Source organism: Castor canadensis, chromosome 10, assembly GCF_047511655.1.
Source record: "Castor canadensis chromosome 10, mCasCan1.hap1v2, whole genome shotgun sequence".
Lineage (NCBI taxonomy): Eukaryota > Metazoa > Chordata > Mammalia > Rodentia > Castoridae > Castor > Castor canadensis.
In genome coordinates, this window is record NC_133395.1 from 84,455,885 (window position 1) to 84,477,157 (window position 21,273).

At 42.6% G+C, this 21,273-nt stretch overlaps 1 protein-coding gene across 6 annotated transcripts in view; it reads right to left on the reverse strand.

Moving 5' to 3' along the window:
• The window catches only part of Spata13 (spermatogenesis associated 13), a 310,379-nt gene that overhangs the window by 113,654 nt on the left and 175,452 nt on the right, over positions 1 to 21,273 (reverse strand). The window contains exon 1 of one of the 6 annotated variants that reach the window (XM_074043733.1): positions 9,855 to 16,964. The exons of the other annotated variants lie outside the window; for them this stretch is intronic. The gene's annotated coding sequence lies outside the window, so the exon portion shown is untranslated. Of the gene's footprint in view, positions 1 to 9,854; positions 16,965 to 21,273 lie in introns of those variants that run through there. 6 annotated transcript variants of the gene reach the window in all.

The window sequence follows — 21,273 nt, forward strand, 5'->3', positions numbered from 1 at the left end:
GTTTTGCTTGTTATGAGTGGTTTCTGTTTTGTCCTTAAAGTTGAAGTCAACTGTGATCTTTTTATGACCCAAAAATGACCACTAGGCATGAAACCTCTTGAGTTTTCACCAAGCGTAGGAGAAGTAATCACATGGGTAATTTAGGGAGGTCACAGGAGCAGAAAAATACAGCTGCTTTATATCAAAGCCCATGCTTTGTGCTTACTCTACAAAACAGCTACATAAAGAAAAACATGAGCTGGCGGAGTGGCTCAAGTGGTAGAGCACCTGGCTAACAAGTGCCAGGCCTGGAGTTCAAACCCTAGCACCGCTGGAAAAAAAAAAAAGTGTTTAGGAATATATTTATGTATGGAAAACTAATAAAGGGCTAGGGAATGATAATCCTCAAATTCAGAATGATGGTTTCCTCTTGGTGGGGGAGGGTTGAGGACAGGGTGGGGCATTCAAAAACATTGCTGGCATTCTATATTTCAGCTAGGGTAGTGCACACATGGCGTCTGTTAAGCTTTGTCCTCACACGTTATATTCTTTGCATGAATTAAATACTTAATGAAACCGCTTTTAAGAGATGCACAAGTGCTAAAAAGATGAAGTCATAAAATATTTATGCAATAGTATGTAACATGGCTGAGAAGATGGGCTGAACTCTCAGCCTCAAGACCTGTGTTCAGATTCATACCACAGCGCTTGGTGGCATTGTATCACTGAACAAGTTACATAGTATTCTGAGTTCCAGGTCCCATAGCTAAACAGAGGAACTACAATAGTATTCATCAAGTAGTAGCTGTTTAAATAAGGAAATGCTTGTTGAAGAGCTCTAGAACAAGTCTGGAAATGAAAATAATAATAGCTCTCATTTGTTGGTCACTCACCATGTGCCAGGAGCCATGGAAAGGACCTTGCAGGCTTGACCATATTTAGTTATGTCAAGGTCATACAGCAATGAGCAAAGGACACAGGATTTGAATCCATATGCTGATTCTAGCCCTGAGACCTTAACCACCATGCTGTTCTTTCTCTGATAAGACAGCTGCTTTTATTAATGGTGTGGGTCATTATAAATATCCATGGCTAAGGTTAGAAAAAAAACCACCCACATATGGATAACTCAGGAATACTTCACATAAAAGCAATTCACTTGAAAACAAACCTGAGGATATGGTGACTTATAACGGCTACTTTGTGCTAAACCTGAGTCTTCCACCACTGTTGGTACTTTGTGTAAACCATATCGGGGTGCTGGACAATCATCCTACCAAAGACGAGTAGCATAAGAAGCTGCTAGAAAAACTCCCCCACCCCGAGGTGTTCTGAGGGTCTGCATTAGGTTCAGTGCTCTCACAATATTGACAACTCAGACTTGCACCATTCCTGTGCTATAGTCATCAGATACTATGCAACATGCTTAACTAAATTTTTAACAGTTCCATAAATGAAAAACACAAGATGTACAATTATCACACCTAAGAGCACGTCTCCAGTCCTGTAGGTCTGCTTGCCTTTCATCAAAACACCACCCAAGTCTAGCCTTCCCCACTTTAAGCCTTTCTAGCCAGCTTGTTAGCAGGTGTTAATACGTATCTACATTAACCAAGGTAAGTTCTCACTTGCTCCCCTCTCCCTCCTCTCTCCAGGGAAGTGAAACTAAACATTAAAGTGGAACCGACAAGTCAATAACTTAGGAGACAAAGAAAGAGAAACGAAAACCCTAGAAAAGTCACTTTATAGATAGCCACTACCTAAATAAGTTAAGAGTCTGATATAATACTATATTGTCCCAAATAACCACAAGTGTAGGCAAGAATGTAGAAAAAGCAGGACAATGTCACACTGCTGGTAGGAATGTAAAATGGTACAGTCACTCTGCAAAACAATTTGGTAGGTCTTCAAAATATTAAACAGCTACCATATGACCAGGTAACTCCATGTATATTCCCAAGAAAATGGAAAACCCATGTCTGCACAAAAATTTGTATGTGAATATTTATTGCAAACATTATTAATAATAGTCAAAAAGTAGAAACAAGTCAAATACCCATCAGCTGATGCATAAATAAGCATGTGACATAGCCACATAGCTGAGGCTTTTTCAGCTATCAAGAGGAAGTGCTGACGCATGCTACCCAATGGATGAACCATGAGAACATTATTCCAAGTAAAAGAACGACACTAATCACAGAGGTCACATACAGTGGGACTCCATTTATATGAAACGTCCAGGACAGGCGAATATGTAAGACAGAAGACAGATCAGTGGTTGCCAGAGGCTGGCGTGGGCGGGGGGAGGACTGTAACAAGTGGGAGGGCTTCTTTTAGGGTGATAAAAATCTTCAGGAATCAAACTGGGTGAAAGACTCTACAATGGTATTTTACACACACACACACACACACACAAATGGTGTGTATAATATAAATTATATAAGTACTATATTATATATTATACATACCATTTGGGGCAGTGGCTTATACCTGTAATCCCCACCAAACCAGGTATGGTGGCACGTGCTGTGATTCTAGCTACATGGAGGCCATTAGAGGATCGTGGTCCGGATTGGTCCAGGCAATAACTATAAGGACTTATCTGAAAAATAACTAAGACAAAAAGGTCTGGGGTGTGACTTAAGTGGTAGAGTGCTTGCCTAGCAAATGCAAGGTCCTGAGTTCAAAGGTCAGTACCACAAAACAAACAAATAAATAAAAAATACTCGGTTGAACTGTGAATGGGTGAACTTCATGGTATTTGTTTTTTGCGATGCTGGAAATAGAACCCAGGGCCACAGGCATGCCAGCCAAGTGCTCCACCACTGAGGGACACCTCCAGTCCACTTCAAGGTATTTAAGTCATTTTAAATAAAGCTGGTTTTTTAAAAATGTATTCCCATGAACTTAATCATAACTCATTCTCACTGTTCTACTCCTGTTCCAATAAACAAGTGTTTTCAAACTGCCCTTCAGACAAAAAAAGTGAGCCCCTTGGACAGGTACAGATGGAACCACTGATTAAATTAAATTCCTGTGGGTGAGGTCCAGACTCCACAGACTTTTAAGTAGGCAGATTTTTAGTACTGCACAAATGATTCACCCACAAAACAAATGAGGAGTGGTAGAGGACGAAACTCATCTTTCTGACTGAACAGTGGGCCACATCAGCCAGGGAGGAAGCCCGAGAGAACCAATGGAGCTCACTATACAGTAACTAGCAGTGCCATGTTGATTACCAAGTTCTAAAACTGTGACAGGCTAAGGAGCTGTAAAATAACCACTTTTCAAAAGCTTGCCTGAGAAGTAGAACAGCAGAAAGACCATATCAGTTCGTATCTGTGATCCTTATGTTACCGGCAGTGAACTTACATCCATATGAACCAAAGACAGGAAGGACTCAGAGCACTCATGATACCTCCCCACGCACTCTTTTCTTTGTATTTCACAGTGCAGTGTGGGCTGGTGTTCTCATCAGCGGTTCCCAATCTTTCCAACCATGTGTACCTACCTAATCCAGCAAAGAGCCTGAGAATTCTCTTGCCAATTTCTGTCCTATTCTTATAAGACCCAAGGAAAAGAGATATGTCAACGTAATTTAAATGCATGAGCAACTTCAACGACTTCTTCTTCAATCACAAATCTTAAATGATGCAAAGTGTGGGATACTTTTTGCACACTTAAAACATTTTTATAAATTTTGCAGTATCTTACATAACTTGTATATTAACCCCTCCATGTAGTCTTGCCCCACTACAATCTCTGCTCTGCAAGGCTCTCAATGTCTTTGGGTGTAGCTGTTGGATTCATAAACTGTAAGATCGCAAAGACCAATGAGGCATCCAGCTCCAGAGACTCCGCTCCTTGGTCATGCATGCAAAGATGGGAAGCAGACCTGAACTTGAACAGCTAAGAAGGTAAATTTCCTGTGCAAACTCTTCTCAAATTTCTGCCTCTCTTTTGTGTTCACACTTGTCGGAACTAACTCCCTTTCTTGACTTACCACAATGTACTGAAAATCCCCTGATTACTTCTCTGATTGGGCACCTCCTGGCAGCTGTCCCTATATGGCCTGCTCACCAGTAACCCCTAATGTCCAGCGTGCAGCAGAACTCCACAAATGAGCATGGAGTGATAGCTATGCTGCTACATTAACCGAGTTCTGCCTCCCCGCGCACCAGGAACACCTGCTACATTTCACCAACATAGAGGTAGTCAGGACTTCATGCAATCCCAAGAGGACTTGCCTGCTCTAACTACTGCTCATTCTAGGTTTCTGAGGTACCAAACTCAGTGGGGTCTTCCCTCTCCTTCCTCCTATCTAGTTGTCCTATCTCCTCCCTCCTCATCTCATTTTCTCTCCCATTCCCTGAGGTCCAAACTCAGCTTGTTTCTCCAGGTACTTGATGCGCCTAAGGTCAGCTGCTCTTCCAGCTCCAAGCTAAAGCAGGCAAATCCCACCAGGATTCACCCCCTCACCCAACCCAGCCGCACCAATGTCCTCTTCTCAGCACAATTGTTGCCTCACATGTCTCCTGTCAACAGCACCTCAATTTTCCCAGCTGTTCCTGCCCACAGCCTCAAAAATACAGTTCCTCCACAACTTACAATGGGGTGACAGATGATAACCAGCATACATTGAAAATATCAAGTCAAAAATGCATGAAATTCACCCAGCCTCGTGGACATCCCAGCTCAGCTAGCACAGCACAGTGTGGGGTGTGGGGAGGGGGGTGGGTTCCCCCGGGATTGTGGGGCTAACCCAGAGAGGTGGCCACTCTTGCAGCACAGCACGGAGAAAGGATTCAGCTGCATGGCCGTAGTCCATAAGAGAAGATCCGAACTCAAATTCTGAAGTTACGCCTGAATGCGTATCACTTCTGTATACCATAAGGAAGTACAAAAATTGTTAAGTCAAGCCATCCAAGTGTGAGGTTGTCCATTTGGCATCTTCATCTTTCTTCCCCATCATCACCAATTTCCTACCACATCTCAGGTCATTGGCATCATCCCCTTCTGTCCATGTTACTTCTCCTTGAGCTCTCCGCTCACTCTTCTGTTCTCTCACTCTTCAATCCCACTGCCAGGTGAGGCTTCCTGGAGGGCACCCCAGGCCAGGTCCACACTGTGCTCAGTGACTTGCAATGCCCTCCTTCCCTTCTGGGATAGTCAATCTCCTCAACCAGACTTTAGGACCCTCATATACACCCACCCTTACTTTCAAGGATCCTCAACCACCTTCAAGAGCGCTTGCCGCATTCAAGGCACAAGTATGTGCACTGCAGGCTTCAGTCAACCCAAAAGGTGGGTTGGTCTCTGGAAGGGCCAATGCTCTCTTGCTTATGCCATGCCACCCACACCAAAAGCCTCTCTTGCCATGGTAGCCTCTTCATGGTAGTCTTCAAGGTCTGCCTCCATGATACCCTCCACAATTGGTGTTCCCTTGTCTCTGTACACCCTGACCCAATCACAACCCAGAAGTAGATGAGACCATCTCTGTGCTCTGGAGCCTGGGACAGCTGTGTCCTTCCCAGGGGACTCAGCTCTTGTGGGAGAAGGGTATAGTTGAGTGAAAATTCAGCACCCCAGAACCCCTCATGTCAAACACATACCAACAGCCAGAACTTCAGGTCTTGACTCAGAAGAGACATTTGGACGGGGGGATAGGTGAGAGTTAGATGAGGCCTTGGCAATGGTGGAGGTGGGAAAGAGGAGCATGCTGGAAACTAGCATCCTAGAGGACACTGATATTCAGTGAGAGGAGAAGGAAGAGGAGCTGCCCAGAGGCAGAGGGACAGGAGATCTAGGATAGCAGGTATACTGTCCCCAAGCACAGTTGCAAGAAGGACAGGAGCTTCACAATGTGAAGAGCTGCAGAGAAAAGGATGCTGATGTAGAGATTACTGATCACTGTGGAACTGAGAACTGGCCTGCATTGCTCTAATGCAGTGTATGCTCAGTGAATGCAAGGCCTTCATTAAAAATGCCGATTAAGGAAGAGGAGGGTCTGTACTCTATATCCCTGCCAGACTCCTAGAAAGGAAAAGTGAAGAGACAAGCATAGGGCAATGACAGGCTAGCTGCAAACTGGAGCTAAACCTACTTCCTCAAACTCTGGCCATGACTCAGATGTGACTCTGGGGCAGGTCGAATGTGCAAGAGAAAAAGTGATCTAGCTGTGTGCACTTCCTTATCCCTTCTTTGGATGCACAGGGATGCAGGATCACTGACAGCCTGGTGATGCACAGCAATGTCCATATGGGGGGGGGTCCAGGTAACTGCTTCCTGCAGGGGTCACAACATTAACTGGTGTTTGCTGTGGGGAGCGGATTATGAGAAGCCTGTGAGAACTTGACATAAGCACAACTGTGTCAAATCGGCAGGCTGAGTTTGGCACGGCCCCAGCCGCAGAAGAGGGCAAAATGCAGCACAGCTGTGTTTCCTAAGATGTTTAAGTTCAGAAGTAGGATCGAAGGTTTCTCTCGTTACAATGTCACGCCCCTCCCCAAGAACTGTTGCTCCACCTCCTTGTTTATAAAAGACTCTCTGAAGGAGGACATGGAGGTTTGATGGGATTGGGTTGGAGGATGGCTGGACTGATAGACTGCTTGCGAGAATGCTGCTGCTGCTGGCTTTTGTGTGTCTGCAAGTCTGAGTACAGAGACTTTAAGAGGGAACATGGGACAGTGCAAGTCTGAGGGCAAAGACTTTAAGAGAGATTAAGGAAAACATGGGATAGCATGGGTCTAAGGAAAGAGACTTTACAGAACAGAAAAGAAGACTTTAGAAGTAAGGTTTTAAAGAATAAAGAAACAAAATAAGAGTTAATAGAGAAAAGAAGTAATGAGGCTGTTCTGCATCCGAGTGCCTAGCACACCTGGCCCCAGCTTTGTCTTCTATCTTTTGTCCTTTCTGCATCTCCAGTCGCCCCCAGTTGGGTTGGTAGTAACAGAGCTCAAGAGAGCTCACGAGAGTTTGCTAGGCAGCCTCTTCTAGGAAAAGGATTAATAAAAGTCTCTTTGTTGGTTCTGCTCGGTTGCATAAATCTCCACCTCCACATCTGACCCACACCAGGGTCCTTTCAACTACATCCTATAGAGTGTGACTTTATAGAAATGAAACCATTTTCTTGATAAAGAAAGCTAATTAGCATTTCCTGGGGAATCTAACAGCCAAATGCACCATTATTCCCAATCCCACGCCTTGGTCTTCCTGTCCTTCTCATTCTACAGTTCACAGCTTCCCTATGGAGTCCTTCTCTCCTAAGCAGAAAACTATGTCCCTGCAGCACTGCTGGGCTTTGCTTCTGCTCCTGAGAACTGAAGGCTGAGACATTCTGAAGGTAACACAGGGCACTACAGGGCCTCGCACCCTGGCATAATTTAGATCCTGAAAACAACATGAAATCATCTCATCTGGAATCTTGACTCAGATAATATTACCGATTTTTTTTTTTTAATATGCTGGGGATGGAACCAAGGCCTCATGCATCCAGGCAAGCACCCTGCCACTAAGCCCCCCCACCCCCAGTCCAGCAGTCCATGTTTCCTCAGCTCTAGGATTTATGGTACCCTGTTACTAGTTTTGCTAACCCTTGCTGCTGTCCCCTCTCCCAGTCCTCTTCTCTTAGATGACTACTATCAGCTTCCAGCAAGTATGTTGAGTATCCTTGACATGCTGCAAGTTTCTGACCTGAGCCTGGTGTTAATTTCAATTTGTGCGTGTAGCATCACGTCTTCCTGCAGCTATTCACAAACTTTCAAGTTTTCTGCGTTTCTGCTCATGCGACTGGGAGAAGGGAAGGTGGGCTCTGCTCTGGGCCCTGTACTTGCTGGGACACCCACGTTTCCTCATGTTTTGTGTGTCAGCTTGGATAGGCCTTGCTGCCCAGCTGTTTGTTCAAACACCAGCCTAGGCGTTGCTGTGCAAGCATTTTTAGATGTGACTTGCAGTTATATCTGTAGACTTTAAGTAACACTGATTACCCTCTACAATGGGGGTAGGCCTCAGAAGAAAAGATCAAGGTCCTCAGAAAAGACAAGAATTTGACCTCCAGATCACATTTGGCTTCCAGACTAGAACATCACCTAGTGCCAAGACTTCCAGATCTCTGACCTGCTCTGCTGATTGTCAACTTGTTCATCCCTACAATCATATGAGCTAACTCCTTAAAGTCAAGGCACAGCTCCTCTCATCTTTCTTCCTTCCCCTCTCTCTTGTTCAGTTCCCAGTATCTGGAAATCTGAAATCCAAAAGGCTCTAAGATTTGTAAATTTCTGAGCACAGACATAATGTCATGCTACATTTTGGATGCTGTTTGTCCCAGCAAATATTCACTTGTTGGGACCCTGGTCCCAAGGACAAGGGTACTGAGAGGTGATGTGGAACCATGGGGGTAGGGTGGGGTCCTGGTGGAAGGTCCCTTGGACACTGGGGATGTGCCCTTGGAGGGAGGTAAGGCATTTCTCACAGGACCTTGGCTAGTTCTCTTGACAGGAATGAGATAAAATCCTGAGCCTGGCCCACTGGCCTCTCTGGTTTCCTGTTACAAGATGTAACTCTTCCTTCATGTGAGCACCCTCATCCTTTCAAGTCACCATGAGGTGATGCTGACAATGAAGGGCTCTCACCAGAGCCAGCACCATGCTGTCTGGACTTTCGGCCTCCAAAACTGAGCTAAATAAACCTCTTTTTCTTCATATGTTAACTGCCTCCAGCATTTTGTAAAGGTAATGAAAAGCTAACTAATACATATCACAAGGGAAAAATCCCACACTATGAAACTTTGTTTCATGAACAAAATAATTTTAAATATCGTATAAAATTACCTTCAAGCGATACGTATATATTTATGAAATAAAGCTGAATTTTGTGTTCAGACTTGCATCCCTTCCCATATAAATATCTGATTTTTTTTGTATATACAAAATATTCCAAAATTCAAAAAATTTCCAGGTAAGGATACTCAACCTGTCTACACACACACACACAATTTCTGTTTCACTGGTGAACTCTGACTAACCCAAGAGTCATGAAGGAAAACTCTGACTTATTTGCATGTCTTCTAAGTTTAAAAGCTCAATTACACATCTTAAATAAAATGCATCGTATGATTTTTAAAACACCATACCTATTATATAAAAACAAACTATTTGCTTAAGGTTTCTGATATAAGACATATCAATAATCACATTGCCAAAAAACTACAGCAGGCTAGTAATAGATTTTAGATTAAGGGCACCATTATTCCCAGAGGTAACACAACGTTGGCCCTTCAACTCTCAGTCTCTTAAGATTCTTTGTAAAGGCTTATTTCTTACTGAATGGACCTCCAGAGAGCTTTAGAATAAATTACAGCCTTGAATCAGGAAAATCTAAATTATAGGCCCCTGAAAATCATGCCCACAGCAGTACTTTGCTAATAAATAAAATCCATGGTGAAGAAAATCCTTCATAAAGTGAGCAGAAAACTTTCCTGGGTGCCATCACAGACAAAAGCATTTACTGCGCAGCCTTTGTTGGTGTTAACACGTGCCACGGCATGGTGCTTCTGGCGTCACTGCCAGGAAGGTTTATATTAAACTGCACAAGGAGCAGATGCCCAAATGCGCAAAAACACATGATGGCACAGGGTCCGGCAGAAGCAGCAGCCTCCACAACATGCAGGTCTCAAAGGACCAACTGCAGTACCTGCTCTGAATAGCCTTTGCCACTTCCCCAGGAATGACCCAGGGACCCAGGAACTGACTCGGACTTGGACTCTGAACCAAGCAGCACTCATGCTCACTTTGTGTAGATTCTGCCACTTCACTTTAACTCAGAGCAGTAACCAAACAGTGAGCTGATCTGCATTAAGATAAGCAAAGAGTACTTACGTTTAAAAACAATCAAGGGGTCCATCCTACCTTCTCAAGTCTTCAAAATGCCACTACAGAGGTCACACCACAGTAGGTATGATTTGATTGTGTGTCTAGTCACTTAGCAGAAGAGCTCAGACCATGAGATTATCAGAGCTTTGAACCTTGTCCTACACAGAACACAGAAACCCACCAGTGTGAGCTTTAAGTCCATGCTGTTGCCTGGCATTAAGTTAATATATAACAACAATTACACATCAAAGAAAAAAAAATCAACAAGTTAAATATACACTCTAGAAAAAACAAAACTGGCAACAACCAAAACAATGACAATCTTTGTGCTCTGCTTGTATACTTTTCCCCCACTTCTCTGCATGTGAGGACATTTGCTGGTGACTAAACAGTTCTGGACCAACAAGCACTCCCCCCCTTGGATACACTAAACAGGGCGTGTGGGTGGGTAACAGGAACCTGATCTGAGTACTTGAGTTTAGGGTGGAACTAAGAATTTTTCCTGGAGAATGTTCTGTATGGAATTTCAACATCCAAGTGACTAAACTATTAGCCAAGCACTGTGGGGCACGCCTATAATCTCTGCACTCTGGGAGGCAGAGGAAAGAGGATTTCAAGATTAAGGCCACACTGAGCTACAAAGTGAGATACTTTCAAACAAACAAACAAGAAAAGCCAACAACAAAACCCAAATGACTTTAATCTACATTTCTCAAAATAATTCATTCTCACTAGGCACTGATACCACATACTTACTCAAAGTAAGTCAAATATAGTCAAACGCCACAATGAGAGAGAAACCCACCAAATTCCAGTTATTCTTCACATAACCACCCCGTGAAGAAAGATGGCTTTCCTGTGATTTTGAACAAGACACCTAATCTCTCCAAGCCTGACTGTTTCAGCAGGGGTAATAACACCTGACAGGATCGGGATGCAAGCGTGTAGGAAGTAAACCACAGCGTGAAGAACAGCACCACTGTGTCAGAGGTCGCTTCCATATAGTTTTGAACAATCTCACAAAGAAAATTCAGGATCAGAATGAGTGCCTCCAAATTTGGGAATCCAGCTCACTCTTTTCCTCCCCCAGCCCCAGGTGCTCCAAGAGGTGAGGCCACAACGCAGAACATTATAAAGTAACAAAGGACTCTACCTGTATCTATTTGAAAACTTCCTACACAGGAGGTGCTCCCGCTGGCTCAGTGGTAGAGCACCTGCCAAGTAAGCACAAAGCCCTGAGTTCAAACCCCAGTACCACCAAAAAAAAAAAAAAAAAGTGTTACAAAGTTTGCACCGTAAGCTTTTTGTGTATGAAATTCAAAGAGTGACAGCACCCTTATCCAACGTTTCTGGTTCTGTCATAGATCCTGGATGCACTGGAGGGCAGTTTTCCACAAGGAAGTAGGAAAAGAAAAAGCAGATGAAAAAGTTTAGGCTTCATGAGAGGACAAGTACCATAAATATAAATAGCACTCAAAATACTATGACCTCAGGTGTATAGCAATCTTTCTCCACCTCTCTGGGCAAGTTACATGAGGAAAGAATGCATGTTAGTGAACTGCTTTCTTCACGAGCTTCCCACACTCTGACCCCAATGCAGCAATAAAAATAATAGTGCCCTAGACTGGAGGTGTGGCAAAAACCCTGAGTTCAAATCCCAGTCCCGCCAAAATAAATAAATAAATAAATAATGGTGCCTCAAGTGCTACTCATACACCGCCGACCCCAACACCACTGTGTCACACAGGAGCTGCCCTTGATTTCACTGGGTTTGGTTCAATGGAATGGATTTGCTTATCTGGCTTGATTAATGAAATACTGAATTTCTCTAACACCAATACAATATGCACAGCTAAATGGTTTCAACCCTAACAGAACAAAAGTACTAGAAATGACAGGTTTAAAAACATAAACACATAAGCCAAATCTTCACTCATCCCATCTCTAACCTGGGGCTGTGGAAAGTATCCTCACCCACTCACAGATTCTCAGCCTATCTGCAAATAGGCTTCCACCTCATCTAGCCAGTCCTCCCTCCAAATGTAGGACTCCTTGCTGCAGGAAAAGAAAAGAAAAATGGAGGTCTGCACAAGTAGTTTAATAATTTCCACAAAACTGCTGAAGCATTTACTGCATGCCAAGTGCTATAAGACACACGACATGCGGAAGGTGACGAGACCGAAGAGCTCAGTTACTCAGCGTGCAGCACCTGCCAAGTGCCAGGCTCTGTGCAAACAGCCAGAAGGACACCAGAAGCATGGACATGTCCCTTAGACAGACAAGGAAGTGGGGGGGTGGTGTATAGCAGTGAGGAGGTGAACTTGAGTCCAGGGATTCTGACTCTGAGCTCAAGTGATTTTAGGCGCTTCTTCAGAAGTTCACAATTCCTAGGACCAAGGAAAAATGTCAGTCTGTAGCAACAGCCTCCAAAGATGACTCAAAGAAGTTAAAAGGAAAAGACTGCTCCTTTACCAGGGAATTCAATGAGGAAAAATGTCAGCCAAACCATCACTAAACAATATTGAAGACTTCACTGAAAAAAGTCATCCACTGTACTAAGTTATTACAAGAACATCGCAAATATTAAACCAATATTAAAATATGGCTAACACTGGAAAAGAGCTTAAGCCATCAACTGTAAGTCATTATTTATTGTCTACAAGTAAAAAATATTGTACTAAATAATCTATACATTGTACTCCAGTCCTCAAAGCAATTTCCACATTATATAGATGAGAAAATGGACAGAAGGCAAGCCTCAGAGTCAAGTATTTAGCTTGACGTGAAACAGCCAGGATTAGATCCAGGAATACTGCTGCTGCTTGGTTCTTAACAACTAACTTAGGTGTATGTTTGAAATAATATGCAAAGCCGTGTGAGTATGTGTATACAGATACACAATGCATATACATTTATGCATGTACGTACACAAAGATGTCTATTCATATGAATTGAAGACAGATTCTGAAAGTTAACAGGCTTGGTAAACTTTCATGCATTGTAGGAAATCCTGAAGATTTTTCAGAGCCTTTAAGTCTGTGCAGTTGGTTTTGGGGCCGAATCTGGCAGTGTCTGCTATTGCATTCGTGTGTTGAAATCCTCTTCCAACGTGATGACAGTGTTAGGATGTGGGCCTGTGGACAATGATCAAGTTATGGAGGCAGCGTCCTCATGAAAGGGATTTGTACCCTTATTTAAAATAACACACGTTTTTAAAGGCCCCAAAGGTATCTTTTACCCTTCTCCCACGTGAGGATAACATCTACGAACCAAGAAGGAGCCAGCAGACACTGGATTTGCCAGTGCCTTGATCTTGACCTTCCTGCCCCAGAGCTGTGAGGACTGAGGGGCAGCTGTCTAAGTTGCCCACTCTGTGGTGTGTTGTCTAAGTTGCCCAAAGAGACTATGGTAACATCCATGGCTTTTCTGGCCTACATAGAGACTTTTTAAAAGCAGAATTAATTTCCAACATCTAAGAATCCAGGAATTTCACTTAAAACCCTAGAAAAATCTACATTCACTTGGAAAATGAAAAGTTTTGGTAATACTGGCTCACATTGCCTTTTTGAACCTACAGGTGGAACCTAACGAGCAACAGACTCCACCTAGCCCAGACAACTCCTCTGTTACCTGCATAGCCCCAGGAGGCATAAGCTTTTGCAATAGCCAGGCTGTAACCACCTAAAGATTGAAAAATGAAGAAGTCGGGCCTCTCAGTCTGAAGAAGCAGGCTTGGTTGTGACCATAATGTGGTCACATTACAAGCTAGATACATTTTGCAGAGAGAACAAGCAAAGTTCAAAGAAATTATCTGATGTACCCAAGGCAAACCATATGAGCCAGACTGAGCAACAGGTGCCTGAATTCTTATGCAACTATGTGTTTACTTTCTTCCAGGTATCTACTAAGAACTTTCTAAGGCAACAGTTAAAAGAAATGGCAAATCAGAAAATGAAAGCAGTGTTCATACCCATTGCACTTTCACCAATCCAGGAATAATACAGAAGCTAAATCGACAGTACAACTTCCAACTTTCTTTTATACAAGGGGGAAAGCAGGAAGTTTGTTAATAAAATGATATAATAAAGCATGGGTTTGTTAGCAAGTCCTAATTAGTAGTCAATTGGCCAACTATTTTGTTATTTATTTAGCTATATGGAGCTTGTTTGGCAAATAAACAGGCTTCATTTTCACAGAACACAAAGCAAATCAGGCCAAATACCCCAAGGTGATGGAAAAAAGACTGAGGGTCATTTCTGGGACTCCTGCAGGCCCAGTGTACTTAACCTGCCCTTGGACTTGCCGGGCCCATTAACCAAGAGCCCTGGTTTGCTGGGAAAATAACGTGTTTTCTGTGATCTGAAAAACAGATTATTAAAAAGGAAACTATGCTATCAAGAGAAAAAAGTAAATGCCATGATTTACATAGCTGCACTTTCTAACTTTTTGGACGTGTTACATGAAAAGTAATAGACCAATGTCTTGGCTGCCCTTTCGGAGTCATACCTGGTAAAACAGGTTAAACTAACGGTGTGTTTACAGAATGACATGAAGTAACCTCAGTATTGACAGAGGTCTGTTGCACTTAAGTTGGACGTGACTCCTGTAGATAGTCCATGTGACATTGCCATGCAAAGACACATGGAAGTAAATTCCCAGTGCTCATGGCGGTCTTTATATTCTCTCTCTCTCTCTCTCTCTTCTCTCTCTCTCTCTCTCTCTCCTCCCTTCTCTGGTTTTTTAAAGCAAGGTCTCCCCATGTAGCTCTGGCCTGGAATTCATGATCCTCCTACCTCTGCCTCTTGAGTGCTGAGATTACAGACATGCACCACTACACCCAGCTGAGGCCTCTATTTCTTAATAAAGTATGAGCCCATTCTGCTGGAGGATGGTGGACTGGAGACACCAGTACATTCTTGCATCTCCAGGAGACAGAAGCAAAGCAAAAGGTGTATGGCTGCAGAAGAGGTGAGGTGGCATACGGAAAGGCACAGAAGTGCAACAGTAAACACAGAAGAATTAGAGACCAGATGAGATCCATAAATAGTGGACTTTGGATTTGTAAAAGAAACAGTCCTAACATTAGGTGCTCATCAACATGGTAGGGAAGGAGAGAGCCCGCCTCACAGGGCTTTAAGGGAGAGAAGGAAAGCCTCGGGGAGCTCCATTCTCACAGTGAGCAGATACCAGAGAACCATCTTAAGAGAGGTCCTATGGTCAAACCTCACGGCTAGGTGCACAGAGGTCCCAACAGCCTTCCTTCCTTCTTACTAGCTAAGAAAGTCCTAGGCCCCAGAACCAGTGCTGATCTGGATGCAGACTTGTGACACAGGTCTATAGGGCAGGAAGTGTGGGCAGAGGAAATGAGGCCTGACCTCTGGGAAGAGCAGACAGACCAGCAGTGTGGCCTATGCAGGGGCTGGGACAGAGACTGATAGCACACAGGATCCCTCAGTGCCCATGCTTCCCCCTCCCAAGCACAGAGTGCTCTGGTTTGTACTTCCCATGCCCACACTGCTAAGCACCTCTGGAGTGAGGGGTACAAACCTCAAAAACATAAAAGAGATGAAATCATAAGGAATGTGCTCTTTGACCATAATGACATTAAACTACAAATTAACACAAAAATAATGGGAAAATCTCCAAACACTTAGAAACTAAATAACATATTTCTTAATTCATAATTCACAGATCAAAGAGGAATTCTAAACTAAAATCAAAATTTTGGGGACATAGCTAAAGCAGTATTGTGAGAAATATTTATAGTCCAAAAACATTAGGAAGAAGCATCTCAAAACAATAACCTAAGCTCCTACTTTCCAGAACCTAAAAAAGAGCAAAATAAGCAGAAAGAAGAAATGGAAAAAAAAAAAGTAAACAGAAAAACAAAGCAAAGAAAACCAATGAAACAAAAGCCATACTTTGAAAGCATCAATAAAATTGATAAACTTCTAGCAAGACTGACAAGGGATAAATATGTGACATGCCAGTACCAGGAATGAAACAGGCTATTACTGAAGACCCTGCACACATCAAAATGATAATAAAGAGAATACTAGGAATGTGTCGTCACACATCAATTTGACAACTTTGACAAAACAGATAATTTCTTCAAAAAACACAAACTATCACAACTCACACAATGTGAAAAAAATTTCAACAACCTTTAACCACTAGGGAACTTCAATTTGTAATTTCAAAACTACCAAAAATAAAATCTCCAGGCCCACATGGTTCACTGGAGAATTTTAACAAATATTTAAAGGAAAGTCAACATCAATCTTATACTGTCTCTTCCAGGATCTGGAAGAAGAAGGAATACTTTCCAACTCACTTTATAAAAAGTTAGTCTCACTCCATTACTAAAACCAGATTGAAAGCAGTACAAAAAAGAAAACTACAAACCACAAATCACTCACAAATTTTAACACAAAATGCTTAGATGCTTAGTGAAAAAGAATAGAATGCAATTATATATAAACTAATTACAACCAGATGCTAGTAGCTAACTCTATAATCCTAGCTACTTAGGAAGTTGAAATCCAGAGGATTGAGGCCAAACCAATCAAAAAAAAAAAAAGAGTTTGTGAGACTCCATCTGAACAAATCAGTGGGTGGTACATGCCTGTCATCAAGTTACATAGGAGGCTGAGATCAAGAGGATCCAGGCCAGCCAGGGCAAAAACAGGTTTGTGAGAGCCCTCCCAACAGAAAAAAGCATGATGTGGTGGGGCTTGCCTGTCATCCCAGCTATGGCAGGAAGCAGAAAATGGGAGGACAGACCTGGGCAAAACACAAGACCCTATCTCCAAAATAACCAGAACAAAAAAAGTTGTAGGTGTGGCTCGGGCAGTAGAGCACCTGCCTCACAAGCATTGAGTTTAAACCTCAGTATCCTCCCCGCCCCCAAAAAAACATTAATTATTCTCCCATATACTTGCAACGAACATGTGGACACTTAAACTAAAAATACAATACCATTTACAATTGCTCAAAAAAAGGAAATATTTAGGTGCAAATCTAATAAAATCAAAAACTGTATGCTACAAGTTACACAATGATAAAAAGAAACTAAAGAAAATCAAAATAAACGAAGAGACATACTATGTTTGTTGATTATTGATTGAAAAACACAACAAAATAAAGAGGTCAATTCTCCCCCAAATTCATATCAAACCCCAGCAAGATTTTTTTTGTAGATATAGAAAAGACTATCATACTATTTACATACAAGGGAAGGGGATGGGGGCTAGAATAGATAAAAACAATTTTGAAAAAGAATAAAACAGGAGAAATCACTCTATTCGATCTGGAGATTTTTACAGCTGTGGTAATGGAGACTGTGACTGAGGCACAGTCACAGATCAATAAAACAAAGAACCAGCAACAGAGCTCCAAACAGGACCAACTGATTTTGACAAAGCAGCAAAAGCAGCAGAATGTAAGAGAGACTACCTTTTCAACAGATGGTGCTAGAGCGACTGGATATCCAGAGGCCAGAGCAAAACAAAACCCTGACCTGCATCTTTTGCCTTCTTCAGAAATTAATTTCATGGAGCTATCATGGGCTTAAAGGTAAACATGTAAAAGCATCAAACTTTTAGGAAAAAAAAATTAGAAAACCCCTGGGACCTTGGGCTAGGCAGAGAATTTAGACTCGACATCAAAAGCATGGTCAGTAAAGGAAAACCTGACAAACCAGACTTCATCAAAACTAGAAACTCTTGTCCTTAAAAGATGAGTTTACTGAGTTAGAGTGCATTTTTGCACAGCACATGTCAGAAAAATGGATTAGTGTCTTCAGAGGATGATGTTCAAAGAGTCAACGTCAAACATTCCAAATTTATGACATTTTTGAAATGACGAAATTATATGAATAATTAGTTGGAAATGAATTACTATGAATAATTAGAAAGGAAAGGGTGGGGGCAGGAAGGAAGAAGGTATGGCTATAAAGAACCCCTCACTGTATCAGTGGTTGCCATATTGTCTATAGCTTTGCAAGATGCTATCATAAGGGGAAACTGTGTAATATTTTTTTAAAAAGTATTAAACTAATAAGGTTGGCCTTAGTCTGTTTCCTTACTTGGGCCATAAAATTTGGCCAAGGGTTGCCTCCATTACAGCAAACTGCAACCTAATTTCATACACAACAGATTGCAAATTAAGGGTATATTCTTAATAGGTAGAATTCTACCTATTAAGGGTATATTCTTAGTAGGTAGCTGAGTCTCAGGCAGTGGAGCTTCAGCCAATCACAGGCTGCCAACTGATCAGCTCAGGCCCATAAAAGGCAACTGCTGACTTCAGCCAATCAAGTTGCTTCTGCATGTCACTTTCTTTTCTCTGGTTATAACTGTAAGCTGCACATGTGTTGGGTGGGCATTCTGAACCAACCTCAGTCCCCAACAATGCCAATTCTCCAACCTTTTTCTTGCTTGGATGAACTTCACTAAGTTTAACTCGGCTCAGATTTAACCAGTTTTATTTAAAATATTAAAGCAAGGATTTTGAGCTCCTCACTGGTACAGTTACACATATGCCTTAACTTTCAAGTCCCTACTTTTTTCTTCTGCCAACTCTTGCTTCTTCTGTGTCAGATGTTGTCTTTTACCAATATTCCTTCAGCTAATGAAAACAATCTACACTGTACCTTTGTTTTTCATACAACTAATCACCACTGCTGTGTGCTCTGCCTTCAAATAGAAGTTAAAAATTTTTTCACACAGAACTTTTCTTAAACAGCCAAACCTCACCACTGAAATATTTCAGGTCAGTGAGAACACTGAGGACAAAGGGATTCTGAATTCCATCAAAGATCACCAGGTCACCAGCAAGTACAAGTGGCCACCTCCCCATAAGGCCCTCTACAATATTCCCTCTAAACCATTCAACCAACATTTGTAACATCCCTCTGTCATCTGCATCACCCTCAGGGGACAGTGTCCTGTCACCAAAACTTCCAACAGTGCAGACGGTACCAAATTCTCTATATACTGCATCTTCCTGTGCCTATTATACCTATGATAAAGTTTAAGTTATGCACTAGACACAGCAAGAGAATAACAATAAAACAATATACTTTAACAAGTTATTTAAAATGTATGAATTGTTTATTTCTGGGATTTTCTATTTAGTATTTTCAGACTATAGTTGATGGCAGATTCCTGAAACTAGAAAGTGAAACATCAGTGAATTAGTGGGGACTACTGGAGTTATAAAACCATATACAAGGCACATCTGGTGGCATTTAGCCTTTCCCCCCACATGTGGAAGCCATGGTGCTGTGGTATTTCTCCTGTGGGTTCTGAGATAAGGATCATGACTTACCACCTTTCTTGGCTTCTGTAAAAACAGCAGCATTGACCACATGATGCAGCCTATGGGCAATGCATCCTAAGTGCCTTGCTGCTTGGTTGGTACAAACCATTTCCTGGGACCTCTGGGACCCCAGATGTGGGTACCAGCAAAAGCTTCAGCATCCTTCCAGTGGGGCAGTAGCTTTCCAGCTAAAACTCATCCTGTAGTGATGAGTTTATACAAACTCATGTGTAATAACTGGTCACTGGACGACCCAGTTCTCTTTCAAACAACCACATCAAAGGACACTCTTCTATTCAGAAAAAGCAGTAATACAAACATTCACTTTTAAGCATTTTTTTTAATCCTCTCTCAAAAAAATAACAAAAGTGCATTCCAGGATTTTTCAATTGACCTGGAAGTACACCCAGAGAGAGCAGTCATCCCAAGAAGCCTCCTGGTAAACGAGTCTCCATTTACAATGATCTTTTTATCCCAGACAGATCTGTACAGATACCCACTATCTTTATCTCAGAAGAAAAGCATTCCCACTGACAAAGTGTTCTTTAAAACACTGAGGACAACAGAGACGCACTGTGTAGAGGGAAGATGTGCCTTCTACAGAGACGGCTTTCCAGGAAACCCTAGAAAACAGTGCCATCCTGCTCAGGACAGACAGTTCTTCCTTCCCTGACAGGTTCCTCCACCTACAATGGAAGAAAAACTGAGACTAGTACTGTTCACCCATACAAGTTAAAAAAGAAAGATAGATTGCTACAGCAGGACACTAGCAGAAATGCAATCATCCACTCCAACGATTCAAGTAAATGGTGCAGCTTGCAGAGATTGAAAAAGACACTCTGCTTCAGAATAACTAACTGCTGTGTGGGGTTTGATTTAATGACTCTCAGCAGGCTTAAAGAGAGCCCCCTTCAGATGTGCCAGCATGAACGTAAGACACTGCTACCAAATCAGACACACGGGAAGCACTTCTAGCATTATGAAGTGCTATGGACTGGATGAGTGTCCCCAAAGGTCCATGTCCCTGGTAGGGAGTTAGGTCACTAGGGAATATCCTTAAAAGGCAAGATGGAGACCCCAGTCCTTTATCTCTCCTCCACTCTTCCCCTCCCTCCCTCTCTCTCTTTCCTTCCTGGCTGCCATGAGATGAGCAGCTTGCTCTTACCACGTGCTTCTCACCAAGGTGTTTTTCCTCGCCACAGGCATCAAAGCAATGGAGCCAGCAAACCATGCACTGAAACCATGGGCCAAAATAAATCTTTCCTCCTTTGAATTTGCTTCTCTCAGGCATTTTGTTACAGAAAAAGTAGCAGAAAGCTGACTAACATAGAAGGTTTGACCAATCTCTCAGTAATTATTTGAATACTATAATGTGGTAAAATGAAAAATGTAATGTTGCAATGCTAAACAATTCTTACTTCTGTGTTCTGTCAAAAGGATTCTGTGTCAGACTCATTAAGGATCAACACTTTGCATGAAGAGGTCAGACTACAAATAAGGATTAGGAAAAGCAAGAAGAGCTCCTGCTTCAAGATTATCTCTGTCAGAAAGAAGTACCCAGCAAGCTCTAGCCCTGAGTATTTTCCCTAACTTTGAGCCCAAAGAAACCCAGATGGTCTGCAGAGAGAGCACGAGACAGAAGAGGAGAGCCAGGGCTGATTGAGCCACTTGCACTATCTTACTTCTAAATTCCACTTTCCCAAAGAAGATTCTAGCTGGGAAGGAAAGTCTAGAAGACTTCCTCAGTCTCCTGTTTCAGCAGACTCTCTGAGAAGGTGAGCTAGAGAGGGAGGGCATAACTGAGCACCACCCCAGTTTCAAAGCTGAACCTTGGAAGCATGAGCTCAACACCAGAGCCTCCCTGGCCAGCACCCCTCCATCTGCTCTAGGAGCCCAGGGTTGCTGGAGCAGGTGCCCCAGACATCCTGCCCAGTCTCTGGGCATTTCAAGAGCTGAGCCTGCAGAAGATACCTGTCTTCAGATGGCTAGAGTTTACATGGATGCTGGTCAGTGAGGACAGCAGAGGGAAGTACAGTCATGACAGGAGACTTTCTGCAGAATATATGGTTAGCGGTTGTGTCTCCAGCAACATCAGTGCCCTTAC